This window comes from Lissotriton vulgaris, unplaced genomic scaffold (assembly GCF_964263255.1).
Source record: "Lissotriton vulgaris unplaced genomic scaffold, aLisVul1.2 SCAFFOLD_2136, whole genome shotgun sequence".
Taxonomy (NCBI): domain Eukaryota; kingdom Metazoa; phylum Chordata; class Amphibia; order Caudata; family Salamandridae; genus Lissotriton; species Lissotriton vulgaris.
Genome location: NW_028251680.1, coordinates 296,495 through 311,732, shown reverse-complemented (window position 1 = coordinate 311,732; position 15,238 = coordinate 296,495). Strand labels below are relative to the sequence as shown.

The 15,238-nt window shown below is 42.6% G+C and overlaps 1 protein-coding gene and 1 pseudogene across 1 annotated transcript in view; one reads left to right on the top strand and one right to left on the bottom strand.

Moving 5' to 3' along the window:
* The window catches only part of LOC147662809 (carboxypeptidase M-like), a 261,102-nt gene that overhangs the window by 103,277 nt on the left and 142,587 nt on the right, over positions 1-15,238 (bottom strand). The gene's annotated exons all lie outside the window — the stretch shown is intronic.
* LOC147662810 (fructose-bisphosphate aldolase A pseudogene) lies at positions 10,688-12,420 on the top strand (annotated as a pseudogene).

Sequence of the window (15,238 nt, the reverse complement as noted above, 5' to 3'; positions counted from 1 at the left end):
AGAGCTCATCGAAAGCCACCCCATGAAAGGCGTCCCAGGAAGCCGAGACCCCAGTGGACCAGGCCTAGACCCCTCAAGGACAGACCAAAAGTCCCACAAAAACTGTCAGAAGCACGAAAGGCAGCAGACCTGTCCACATACGAAGACAAAGCATGCTTCACATCCAGAGAGTGCAACAAGTGTTCCTCAGGAGAAGAGGTGAAGAGTAGAAAGAAGGAAACACCAACTCCTGAGACGTATGACATTTTCAGAATAAAACCAGGATCCAAACGCAAAATCACAGCATCCTCCACAAATCTAAAAAAAGGGGCAGAACAACGCAAAGCAGAAGGTTACCCCAACCTCCGAGCCGAAGTGATTGCCACCAGGAAAGCCACTTTATAAGACAAGAACTTGACATCCACAGTCAACAAAAGCTCAAAAGGAGAGTCCTGAAGAGCATGTAGGACCAAAGAAAGATCCCCGGTAGGCACCGAAGACCAGACAGCAGGGGAGGAGAGAGAAAAGCTCCGGAAAAACCGGGACACCAACAGACCGTCCGCAGAGGACAAACAAGCTAAATCCCGGAAAGCTCTGACAGCCACCCACTGGCCCTTCAGGATAGACAGAGCAAAACCCTTATGGAACCCATCCAAAAAGAACTGCAGAACCTCAGAGACATAACAAGAAGTAGAGGACAGGCCACGAACAGAACACCAGCTGTCGAATGAAGACCAATGCTTAGTATAACAAGAGAAAGTGGACTTCCTACGTGAACCCTGCATCATGGAAATAATGTGGTCAGGCGGACCCCACCTTCCTAGCAAAAGACACTTAACCTCTAGACCGCTAAGGTGAGTGGAAGTAGCAGGGGAGGAAAGGAAGGTCTCAGAGGAGAGGGATGCTGCAGCAAGATTCAAGGAGGACCAACCGCTAGACTCAACAACAGCTGGAACCAAGACCTCCGGGCCAGTGAGGGAACACAGCCACCACATGTGCCCCCACCCACTGGATCTTTAACAGGAACGCAGGAATGAGGGGAACAGGAGGGAAGACATACAGAATTCAAGGAGGCCACATGAGGGACAAGGCCTCCACACCCTACGCTCCCTGCTCTGGAATCTGGGAACAAAAGAAAGGCAGGAGAGCATTGGTCCTGGAAGCAAACAAGTCCAAACTGGGAGTCCCGAACCACTGGCAAAATAGGCGGAACACCCTGGGAGACAGACACAGCGTCAGAGAGGAGGAAAACCTGTGACTCAGGGAATTACCCACCACATTGTCAGTGCCCCTGACTTGTTGATCTGAATTGGCCTGGAGATGCAGCTCCGCCCAACTCGCTATAGCACAGGCCACAAGAGTCAAAGAATGACTGTGAGTACTGCCCTGATGGTTCACATAAGTCACAGTATTGTAGGACCACAACAGGACATTGCAACCCAACAGACAAGCCTGAAGTACTGAAGGGCTCTGTCCACAGCCAACAGGTTCCTCCAGTTGGAAGAGCGCATGGTTTCTGACCCCAGCCAACGTGCCTGCACGGTCTACCGACCGAGTCGCACCACCATCCCATGGCACTGGGATCTGTCGACAGAACGTTAGGTGGTGCAGGATGCAACCACATGCACCGGGAGAGGTTGGACACGTTCATCCACTACTGCAAGTTGCGCACCACATCTGGAGTGACCGGCGCCATCAAGGACAAACTCCGAACAGGAAAATGAACAAAGCAGTGAAGATGTCACAACGAGGGACGAAGATGCAACCTGGCCCATAGCACCTTGAACACCGAGGCCGTCATGTGCCCCCGCACCTCCATCCAACGAAGCAGCAGGCCCGAGGGACGAGATAACAGAGCCCCTAACAAAGACAGCAGATGCTGCATCCGGGTGGTAGGCAGGAACACATTGCCCAGAACAAAGTCGAAGTCCACCTCTATAAAAGACCTCCTGGTGGCAGGTTGAAGGTGGCACTTTGAAAAATTCAGGAGTAAGCTGTGACTCTCGAGCGTAGGTATATTCAAAGACAGAAGTTAAGACATAACCAGAGTAGATGGGGCCTGCAGCAGCCAGTCGTCTGGGTACAGAAACACAAAGACCTCCCAGGAGGTGCAGGTGAGCCACCAGGGGATCCACCACCTTGGTAAATACTCTGGGCGAGGAATGCAGACCGAAAGGGAGGGACACAGAACTGCCAAAGATGACCCTGCAGGGTGAAGCGCAGAAGCTTATGGTACCCCAATGCTACAGGCACATGCAGATACGCATCTTGAAGAACCAAGGTAGACATCCCACAGACGGCTTGAATTAACAGGATCACACGTTGCAGGGTCTCCATCTTGAATGGGATCTTCCGGACAAACCTGTTCAGGGGCCTGAGGTTGATCACAGTTCGTAACCCCCCTGTAACCTTTAGGGCCAGAAAGACAATTGAATAAGTGCCTCAACCCCACTCTGACCTCAGAACAGGGATGATGGGCTTCTTCAGGAAAAGCAGTTGAACCCCTTCCAACAGAGCACTCTGACAGGGAAAATACTTGGAACCGGAGTGCGAATCGTGCCAGACTTCGGGGGTGGGAGGGGACAGGAACTCGATCTGCTAACCCCTCTCGGGGACACTCAGCACCCACTGAATTTGAACAGTCTCCCACCAAAATCGGTTAGCAGGACCTTGGAAGTGCTTCCACCAACCAGGCAGAAGCACTTTTGACAAAACGGAAATGGCGACTGCCCGCCACCTCTTTGAAAATCTGGCATTTTTCTTGTTCTGCAGAAACATCTATACAATTAGGGTGTTTTAGAAAACAGGAAATGCTGCGTTTACATGACAAAAGTGACACAAAACAATATTATTGAAAATCCCTTGAAAGTAATAAAAAGCTTTGCATTACTTAGTGCTAAGGAGGCGTACCATGGGGGGTGCATGGGCGTTCCCATGCAACCATCCAAGGTTTCTGACGATAAACCCTATTTACTTTAAAATAAGTAGACCTGGTTTAGCACCAGAAAATAGTACCCATTTGAGATAGGCGCTTTGAAGGAGACATGCTTTTATTTCTCCTTTATTCACAGCATAGCACACATACAAAGTGGGTAAATATTTAAAATTAGTCTAAGCACAGTATTTTGTACTGGAAGGCTACCCTTCCAGTACAAAACCTATGCTAGACTTACGGAGACACCCTTGCACTATGGTGCAAAGGTGTATCAATAGTGCACTGCCGCACATTTCTGCGCCGGCGTTAGGGAGAGCGGAGGAGAGTGCTATTTTTTTGTAAATATGGCAGTCTCCTGCGCTCTCCTTCTCACGCAACGTAGCATTAGCGGTTGCTGCACTGTGCTGGTGAGAAACTGGTATATCTGTCCTTAAAGGTGGCAGATCTGTGGTGGATGGGCTAATCAGACTGCGGGTCTCCCACCTCTAAATGGGTCTTGGGAATGAGCTGTTTGGCTGAGGCGGTTTATAGCAGAGTTCCCCATGGCCAAATCCTAAAAGACCCCCGTAGTCAGTACTGTCTGCCTTCAGGATCTTTTCCAGTTTGCAGCATCTCATTGTGACACATGCTCATTGTGTGACTGAGCTACAGCTTGTGACATTGTGTGACTGAGCTACAGCTTGTGTACTGACTCGATGGCAGACTTTGGTTTTTGCTAGTGGGCAGACTGGAAGAAAGGGGAGATAATTGGGCCTTGTTTATTCCATTCAAACATTAGCTCCTTGCTAACGCATGCCGAAACAAGAGTGTTGGCCCGCGACAACGCCCTCAATGTGATTATGTAAAACAGGCCTTTTGTCGGGATAAAGCCACACACAATGGGTTTCTCGAAGATTATCATCAGCATAAACAATCAGGACGAGACAAAGAGGCATGGGGTGTGAGTATAGAGGAGCTCAGATCTCCTGCCAACCTCCCACATCAGCACAGAGGAACAATAGGCAGCAAGGCACGGTTCTGCTGCTCTGTGCCAGGCAATTACCTGGCCAAAACCGACAACATCCCAAGATACATCGAGAGCTTCCAAGGAAAGAAAGATGGAGGCATGAAATGGCAACAGTTGGTTGCATAGTATGTACTGTAACACTTTCAGGGACCACCTGTTATTCTCTTTGCCTTTAAAAAAAAAATAAGATTGTTGTTATTAGGCTCCAGCGGAACAAAAGTGCATTATTCAAAATGCCATTCTTCAGGAACCAAAGACAGAATATATAAATCACTTCTATTAATACAACGGAACTACCAAGGACTTACTACGATATTACAATGAGGTACTTTATGAATAAACATATTTATACATTTAATGTTTTTATGGTAGAGTACTGCCTAGTGGTTGTTGCTTCTCGTCCCAGTGAGTTGCACCCACAGCAAGAATTCACAGAGGTAGCCAGCGAGTTGGTGGCCCACTCCACATCTATCGCTCTTGCACTCCCTTTGCGTGTCAGACCGCCTGACCCGGCCGATTTGTCCACTTGCCCTTATTCCATTTTTCATCACCATCAGGTCTTGGTACCAGGCTCTAGTTTGTTCTGCCCCGCAGGCGAGCAGCTAGAGCTTTTCGCTTTGCTTGACATTTGATTACACCAACATCTAGGGCGATCTTCGGCTCTGCCTACCCTTGGTGGCCGCTGTGCCGCGGGACCTGCAGCGCTTCGACTGCAGAGTTGTGTGGGGTTGTGAGGGGTGCACTGCAGTGCCTAGAAGCAGGAGCTGCAGGAGAGGAGGTGAGGTGGCTGACAGGAAGGTAGTACTGGTGAGGCTTGTGACTCTACTATGAGTCGAGTTGAACCCACCGTATAGCCAAACAAAAGTCTTGTACCCAGATGACTCCCCCCTTGTTTCTCAATAGCTTCTGGGGGCAAAAGGTGGTAAGACTCCTAAAACGCACCTTGCACATAGAGGACTGTGCTTGTACTGACATAGGTATGGTACAGAGCAAACAGTGCTGCAGCAGTATCACAGCATCAGAGATTTGCACTATCCATATCGCATCCCTCCACTCCTTTTCTTGTATTAGAAGCAGAGCATGGCGTCATACTGCAAGTTTGATGCACACTTTCTCTTCCCATACCTACTACTATTGATGGCATCAATGCACTTGTGCCGGTGCCATGCCTGAATCTGTACCCACACTCGCCTCTTTGCTCTAGGTTGTTCACTTTGCAGGATACCCATCATACCACTGTGCTCGTCCCTCCCCTGGAGCCAGGGTTTTTGGTTGGCCATGGTGTGGCTCTTCAGCCCTACAACTAATTATTATGTGTATTGATGTATTACTTTTGAGTATTGTATTATTGCAAGTGGAAAACGTGGAACAGCCAGTCCCCAAGTCCTTTTGTGTTTTTCTTTCTTCGCCCCTCTGGACTGTTTGGGACTCCAAATCCTAATATGCCTTTTGGCTCAATTTCCTTAATCACTATTAATAATATTTGTTTGTTGTACTCTATACATGCCACTGTTTTAGATAGATTTGTTTCATTGCATCACAAACTGACTACCAATATACTGAGGTATGACAATTGACAAGCTGCACTCCTATGTATTGGCACCAAGAAGATCTTTAAGTTTCCAAAAAAGGCTGTTGGTTGCGGTTAATCTCCTTACCTAAAGCTTCTATACCAAATGCAATTTACAAATATTCATCGGAAGTCTTAGTAGATCCTAATGGCATAGCAATACTGGTCAACCTAACAACCAACCCTAACTACCAATCAATTTTCCCTTAATGTGCCAAGTGGTCAAGAATCAATGAGAGCAAAAAAAGCCTCTGAGCGCTGCTTAGAAATCCTGTGAGTACGCTAACTTAACAAGTGACGAACAGACTGCACAGGTTGTCCAGGAGCTTACAGTAGCTACCCCGGATGCAGGCTTGGGAACCTCGTATGACAGGCTAAGAGAAAACAAGAGAGCCTAGGAGGACCTATCAATAAATACCAGGAATACATTTTTGTCATATAACTCCACCCCTAAGGTACGCAGGAGTCTTTCCCTTAGTGAGCTCTTATTCTCCAATTGATTAGACCCTCCCAGATGTCTCATTTGTGTTAAGATCTGAGCCTCAGGCTACTAAGTCTGCTGAGGGTTTGGTGCTCAGAAAACCAAAAGAGAATAAGTCAAGCACATAGATAGCTCACAATTAGACACTGCAGACTGAGTTTCTCAGAGACCTACAATGAATGTCATCATACAGACTGATAGATTGAGACATTGTCAGCCCAGAAGCAATGCAGTCGCCCCAAAAAATAGTGAGTTCCATATTTTCTTTGTTTGAAAAATCATTAGCAGGATCAGCTCATATTTCAACAGTACTGGCTACAATATTACAAGTTTTAACTCAATTCAAGTTCATAATTAATATCGCGACCATAACAGACAAAATAACTCTTCCGCTAAAGTCTTTTCAGTGCTTTCCTTGGCCATATCCCAAAAGGAGCCGCAGACATGCTAGGCCTTCACAATCACCTATGAAAGGCACGCAGAACCAGAACCCAAGCACTGCAACAGAAGGGGGAGAACTAAAGTATGCAGTAACGTGGACACAAGAAACAATAACAGCTAAGAAAGCACCGCCAAAGGCAGTCCATGTGCCTATTAGGAGTTTCAAGAAAAAATGCAAGAACAGAAAGGGGAAACAGATGTTGATTATTCCAGCCATATTTACTAAGTGTGAGCATGAGCCTGCAGCCAGTATGGTGAATGCGGAGCTTAGTTCAACTATTCAAGCTACGGGCTGGAATCAATAGCAGCCTCCTCTGTACCCCAAATTCTTACACAAGAGGAAAATAACATACAATAATGATATGAAAACAGATGAACCAGAGTTAACCCCCGTAAAAATTAGGAAAAAGAGTGTAATGATGAGAAGTCCACATGTTGAGTAGTATTTAGTGATGCTTTATTCCAAGTTCTATAGAGAGACCCCACCAGGAGCATCCAACATGGTGCTCAGCCCAGCCAACTGTAATCTGTCAGGCAGATCACCAACATTCTGTTAGATGCATCACATCAACATTCCAATAGAGGTAGAGAGAGAAAGCATAGAGAATAACAATATACTACAAAGAGCAAATTAGCAAAACATCCCAACAGGGGAAGGGCTTTTAAACCAAAATCTAGAACACACCCACAAGTTGCTGATAAAAATGTTCAACTCGCTCAGAGCCACTTGACTGCTTACTCGCAAACTACTTGAATCAATTTACCTTGGCCCCTATGGCAAGCAGACACGCCCTTTAATTCACTGGTACTTTTCTTTACCACTTAAACCCCGGAAGCTCTAGCTGAAAGGGTGCCTCAGATTGAATCAGATCTGTCAGCACTTGATAGCTCTTTGGACACACATTCTTCTCTATCTTGTAGATCTTTTTACAGATGTCAACTCATATAAGCCTCTGAATGGATAATGGGTGCTTAGTATATTAAATGTTGTCTCGTTTCGAGACTAATGAACCCTCAGAATATGAAGCTAGTAGATACAAATCCCTCTGAAGAACATGAAACACAAGAATTCTAAATATCTGGCAAATGAAATACAAGAATGGTAAATAAGTGGCTATCAAGTAATCCTTATGACAATAAATCTCCTCCAGCAACATCCTGGATATGGCTGCTAGCCCCGAACTGTACTAGAAAAAACAAACCTTCTTAACCAGTCTCACAGTCTGTTTAGAATTATGATCGCTACATCCACTGATATGACCCATCTCAAGTACCATCATATAGGAGTGGAGAACCTAGAACAGTGGTTCCTAACCTTTTGCTTCCAGGGACCACCAGTTAATCATTACTGGAACTTGCCCCCCCACCACTGAATTACTATTGCAATTTGAGGACCAAACTGAGTCATGACCGGAAGTCGGGGACCCTACCCTAAGCATTTTCGATGATCTGAACCTCAAAATAATAATAAAAAACATACAGGAACGAGCATTCATCAAACAAATACACAAAGTATGCAATATTTTATTCAATTCACAAACAAATATTAAAAAGAATATCAATTTTTTATTTTTAATGGGAAGATTGGAGGTTCTCTAATTTCACAACTCCCACGATCAGTCTGAGGATGACAACTGTATTTTTAGCCATTAATTTCAAATTCCTATCACATTTACAGAACGTTTTGAAAGGTTCAGTTTTCAAGTTTGCTTCTTTATTTATACACAATTCATTAATCTATTAATGTTATTTTATTATCTGTTACAGTCGCGGACCCCTGGGGTAGGCTTCATGGTCCCCCAGGGGTTCCCGGTCCACAGGTTAAGAACCACTGGCCTAGAACAAACTTCTAATTGTTTGCTAGTGCTCCCTGGAACACTGCAGGCTTGATTGGAAAGATGGATGACGTGGAATGGCAGACTTTTATAAAATCAGCAGATATATCTTACGGATCACTGAAACAATATCGATGTCAACAATATCGAATTACAACCATATCGAGGAAAAAATATAGAATACCAAAATATCGACCTCCTATCTCCAAACAGGTAAGTTCGAATAAAAAATATCGATGTAAAAAATATAGTTAGTCAAAATATCGAATTTTTTAAAATGCTTTAAATTAATTAAAAATTAATAAAATAATAAATATAATTTACTTAAACATACTTAAAATACTTAATAACCTTAAAAGTAATAAATAATTAATGTAAGTTAAAAAAAAACATACACATGTATTTGTTAATACATATATATATATATAAACGTAATATTAATAAAAAAATTACAATATTTTTACCGTAGGATAGCGGAAAGGGTAACATTTACTATTACCACTCCAGTGAGTGCAACAGTAGGGAAAGCGTTGGATAGTGTAGGGGTAACATTTTCTATTACAACTCCACAGAGTGCAACAGTAGGGAAAGTGTTGGATAGCGTATGGGTAAAAATTACTATTCCCACTCCAGAGAGTGCGACAGTAGGGAAAGCGTTGGAGAGCGTAGGGGAAAAAATTACTATTCCCCCTCCAGAGAGTGCAACAGTAGGGAAAGCGTTGGATAGCGTAGGGGTAAGAATTACTATTCCCACTCCAGAGAGTGCAACAGTAGGGAAAGCATTGGATAGCGTAGGGGTAAAAATTACTATTCCCACTCCAGAGAGTGCAACAGTAGGGAAAACGTTGGATAGCGGCAGGGTAAAATGTACTATTCCCACTCCAAAGAGTGCAACAGTAGAGAAAGTGTTGGATCGCGTAGGGATAACAATTACTATTCCCACTCCAGAGAGTGCAACAGTAGGGAAAGCGTTGGATAGCGTAGGGGTAAAAATTACTATTCCAACTCCAGAGAGTGCAACAGTAGGGAAAGCGTTGGATAGCGTAGGTGTAAAAATTACTATTCCCAATCCAGAGAGTGCAGCAGTAGGTAAAGCGTTGGATAGCGTAGGGGTAAAAATTACTATTCCAACTCCAGAAAGTGCAACAGTAGGGAAAGCGTTGGATAGCGGAAGTGTAAAAATTACTATTCCAACTCCAGAGAGTGCAACAGTAGGGAAAGCGTTGGATAGCATAGGGGTAAAAATGACTATTCTCACTCCACAGAGTGCAACAGTAGGGAAAGCGTTGGCTAGCATAGGGGTAAAAATTACTATTCCAACTCCAGAGAGTGCAACAGTAGGGAAAACATTGGATAGCGGCAAGGTAAAATGTACTATTCCCACTCCAGAGAGTACAACAGTAGGGAAAGTGTTGGATAGCGTAGAGGTAAAAATTACTATTCCCACTCCAGAGAGTGCAACAGTAGGGAAAGCGTTGGATAGCGTAGGGGTAAAAATTACTATTCCAACTCTAGAGAGTGCAACAGGAGGGAAAACGATGGATAGCGGCAGGGTAAAATGTACTATTCCCACTCCAGAGAGTGCACAGTAGGGAAATCGTTGGATAGCGAAGGGGTAAAAATTACGATTCCCACTCCAGGGAGTGCAACAGTAAGGAAAGCGTTGGATAGCGTAGGGGTAAAAATTACTATTCCCACTCCAGAGAGTGCAACAGTAGGGAAAGCGTTGGATAGCGTACAGGTAAAAATTACTATTCCCACTCCAGAGAGTGCAACAATAGGGAAAGCGTTGGACAGGGTGGGGGTAAAAAATACTATTCCCACTCCAGAGAGTGCAACAGTAGGGAAAACGTTGGATAGCGGCAGGGTAAAATGTACTATTCCGAATCCAAAGAGTGCAACAGTAGAGAAAGCGTTGGACAGCGTAGGGATAAAAATTACTATTCCCACTCCAGAGAGTGCAACAGTAGGGAAAGCGTTGGATAGCGTAGGGGTAAAAATTACTATTCCAACTCCAGAGAGTTCAACAGTAGGGAAAGCGTTGGATAGCGTAGGGGTAAAAATTACTATTCCCACTCCAGAGAGTGCAACAGTAGGAAAAGCGTTGGATAGCGTAGGTGTAAAAATTACTATTCCCACTCCAGAGAGTACAACAGTAGGGAAAGAGTTGGATAGCGTAGGGGTAAAAATTATTATTCCAACTCCAGAGAGTGCAACAGTAGGAAAAGCGTTGGATAGCGTAGGGGTAAAAATTATTATTCCAACTCCAGAGAGGCAACAGTAGGGAAAGTAAATACTTCATATATAAATAAAAATAAATTAAATATTAATACCAATTACAAATGAATTAAAAGTAAATAACCATTTTATATAATATAATAATTAATCAATTAAATATACAAATGAAATGAATTATTAAAAAGTATTACCTATTGCAGTGCGAGCCGACGGTCTCAAGAGCAGGCGGAACAGCAGAACATACACGATGACTCACCAGTACCCCGCTCTGACCTCGTAGCAGAAGAAGGCGCTCCATGACATCGCGCAGCGCATCGTGGCCTGCGGCAAGGGCATCCTGGCGGCCGACGAGTCCACCGGTAGCATTGCTAAACGCTTGAACTCCATCAACGTAGAGAACACAGAAGAGAACCGCCGCTTTTACCACCAGCTGCTCTTCACCGCCGACGACCGCGTCAACCCCTGCATTGGTGGCGTGATCCTCTTCCACGAGACCCTCTACCACCATGCCGACGACAAGCGCTCCTTCGTCCAGGTCATCAAGGACAAAGGAGCCGTGGTTGGAATTAAGGTTGACAAAGGTGTTGTCCCCTTGGCCGGAACCAACGGAGAGACCACTACACAAGGTCTCGATGGTCTTGCTGAACGCTGTGCCCAGTACAAGAAGGATGGCGCCGACTTTGCCAAGTGGCGTTGCGTGCTGAAAATATCCGAGCACACCCCTTCTGAACTGTCCATCATGGAGAACGCCAATGTCCTGGCTCGCTACGCCAGCATCTGCCAGCAGCACTGCATCGTTCCCATTGTGGAGCCCGAAATTTTGCCCGATGGAGACCATGACCTCAAGCGTTGCCAGTACGTCACAGAAAAGGTCTTGGCTGCTGTGTATAAGGCCCTGAGTGATCACCACATCTACCTGGAAGGCACCCTGCTGAAACCCAACATGGTGACACCAGGCCATGCCTGCACCAAGAAGTTTTCACATGAAGAGGTTGCCATGGCTACAGTCACCGCTTTGCGCCGCACTGTGCCCCCAGCTGTCTCTGGGATCACCTTCCTGTCTGGTGGGCAAAGTGAGGAGGAAGCCACCATTCATCTGAATGCCATCAACAAGTGCCCTCTACACCGACCCTGGCCAGTCACCTTCTCCTACGGCCGTGCCCTGCAGGCGTCCTGCCTGAAGGCCTGGGGCGGCAAAAAAGAGAATGTCAAGAATGCTCAGGAGGAGTACATCAAGAGAGCCTTGGCCAACAGCTTGGCGTGCCAAGGCAAGTACGTTCCCAGTGGCCCGGCCGGAGCTGCCGCCGGCGACTCCCTCTTCGTCTCCAACCATGCCTACTAAGACCAGCTTCCACGTAGCACCTGCATATGAAGCTCCTTCTATGTGTCTCTCCCAATGCCACCGTTTCACATGTTCGCCTCGTGCTCTTCCTGGAATGTCTGCCCTGATTGGAGTGGCTCCCCTGACTATGCCGGCTGATGGAGTAACGTCAAAAACATCTGGAGGGTGAAGGAGTGGATATTGTCTAGAAGCCCCAAACTCTTCTGACTAGTTCCTAAAATGCCATCTGGCCCTTCTGTCTGGTACCATGGAAACAAGGCATCATTTCTAACGGTTGGCAGCCCATGCTCCCCTGGGTCCCCACTGTGGCTAGCTGTTACTTGCACCTCCCGTACGGTCATTGGTTCACCCATGGATGGCATGTCTGCTAAAATATGGGAGCAGTGGTTGCACTTGTCTGTTATTGTAATGGTTGTGTATTGTTGTGCAGGCCTCTGAGCTTTAGGTCCTTTCCATTTCCTCCAACCTAGTGGTGGCCACGCTTCTGGTGTTCCTGTTATTTCCATCTCACGCCGGCTCTGAGTCTCACATGTAGTGTTGACGTTCAAAGTATATATCTAATAAAGAAGTATATATTTAAAACGGAATAAAAAGTATTACCTATTAATACAAAATATTTACCAATTAACAATTAATTAATTAACAATTAAAAAATAATTAATCATTTGAACAAAAAAACAATAAATAAATTAAAATATTTAATTCATTACAATTAAATTACTTCCCACCCTATTCCCCAACAAACCCACAACGCGCAACATAAAATAAATTAATAAAATTAACATAATTATCAATTAATCAATTAATTATAATAAATTACCAATTATATTTTATTTAATTACCAAGTAAATACTTTAATATCAATTCATTCAAAATAAATACCAATAAATACATTAAAAAATGTAATGAATTATAATTAAATTACTTCCCACCCTATTCCCCTACAAACCCACAACCCGCAACAGAAAATAAATTAATAAAATTAACATAATTATCAATTAATCAATTAATTAAAAAAATTACCAATTATATTTTATTTAATTACCAATTAAATATTTTAATATCAATTAATTCAAAATAAATACCAATAAATAAATAAAAAATGTAATTAATTATAATTAAATTACTTCCCACCCTATTCCCCTATAAACCCACAACCCGCTACAGAAAATAAATTAATAAAATTAACATAATTATCAATTAATCAAATAATTAAAATTAATTACCAATTATATTTTAACTAATTACCAATTAATAATTAATTAACAAGTAATTCAAAATACCAATAAATAAATTAACATATTTAATTAATTATAATTAAATTAATTTCCACTCTATTCCCCCATAAACCCACAACCCGCTACAGAAAATAAATTAATAAAATTAACATAATTATCAATTAATTAATTAAAATTATTTACCAATTAATAATTAATTAACAATTAATTCAAAATAAATACCAAATAAATAAATTAACATATTTAATTAATTATAATTAAATTACTTTCCACCCTATTGCCCTATAAACCCACAACCCGCTACAGAATTATATTACGGAAAAATAAAATACCATAAAATGAATTAATTAAAATAAATTAGAAAATATACACTTTTCACACATATACTAACATAAAAAATACTTTAAAAAATTGTATATTATTAAAAAATTAATATTAACTTACTTACCTCAAATTCGATATTTTTGTTGTCTATATTCTGTCCATTCTATATTTTTGTTGTCTATATTCTGTCCATTCTACATTTTTGTTTCCTATATTCTGTCCATTCTATATTTTTGTAGTCTATATTCTGTCCATTCGATATTTTGTCCATTCTATAATTTGAATTCGGTATTAATGCTATTCTATTCGATATTTTTGTAGTCTATATTCTGTCCATTCGATATTGTGTCCATTCTATATTTTTAATTCGATATTAATGTAAATCGATATTAAAAACTCGATATTTTGACTGTATACCATATGTTACCCCCAGGAGACGTGGGAGTTAACAGAGTCCGTGCTAGATGGGTTTGTGAAAATTCACCTCCCAGCAAAAAAACTCAATCAAGGATCTCCCAATTGGGAAGGGAGAAGCATAGTTTGTTGCAATTCAACTACGATGTAATATAGCAGTCGCCAACCCACAATGCTCCACTGAATGCTTTACATATAAGACTGACTAGACTTACACCCCCAAATTAGACTGTTGACATCTTGTATATTTTTCTTGCACCAGACCACAGCTGAAAGGAACATCTGATCATTGAGGCACTAGAAAAAAACTGTAGGGCAGCTAATAACTGATGCAGAAACTCAAGTGTTCTATGCACTGGAGTGTGGTGATTTTAATATTGATCCTCTCTGAGGAGTTATGGAAAAGCTAATTTCTGAAGTGGACGAAGACTGGCACCTGAACCAGTTATTCTGGAGAAAAAGAAAAATCCAAAGGGGGAAATATTATACCTCCTTGTTATTGAATTGTGTTTTATGTTTTGTAAATGGCTGCACCAATTCTAACTGCTCTGCCCCTTATACTTCTAGTCCTGGAAGTAATGAAAATCTGATAGACTATGTTTTAATCAATCTGGAGTCCTGGAAAAGGGTCATCAATATTAAGGTGGTCAAAATATCAAAAATCAATCATAACCCATTGATAGAATCACTCTACCCTGAAAATTACGAACATTGACTTGTTCAATTGTCATTCAGGGACAATGTCAAATAATAATACAAGGGGTATAAAATGGAACTTGGAAAGGCACTATAATCAGATACCGATATTACTAGAAAAGCTAGCTGACACTCTAAAAGCAAGCTTCATAGCAACCAAAGGCCATAAAAGATCAGTCCTCCAATTATTTGAGGTAGAGACTTGAAAAGTTGCAGCAAAACGATCAACTACAGCATAGTCTAGAAGAAGGAATATGAAATGATACTTAGACGGGTTTGATACATTTTAAGAAATAAAAAATGAACTGTCAATCACAAGTTAAGGAATAGTTAAAAGAAAACAAAAAAAACGTGATGCCCTAACACTGTGGAATGAGCCAAATCATGCAACCTGCTGTCTTAACTGAAACGTGCACACAGGGGATATGCCTGATTCTACCCCTAGAATGGCTATATTACTCCCAGAGGGGATGAAAGCTATTAAATCAAAGAAGGTTAATAAAGCACCAGACTCAGATCTGGTCACTCTAGTCTTTTGTTGAGCAGACCCCAGTCTATTAGTTACGGTCTACAGTGCAGGTAATTCCATCACATCATCCTGGCAATCAGTCATTATAGTCCAGCTGCATAAAAGGAATGCTGTAAATTACGAACCGATTACCTTGTTGGATGGAGATGGAAAATCGTTTGATGCAGGACTAAGTTGACACAAATTACATCTCAGTAGACACTCAAGCCC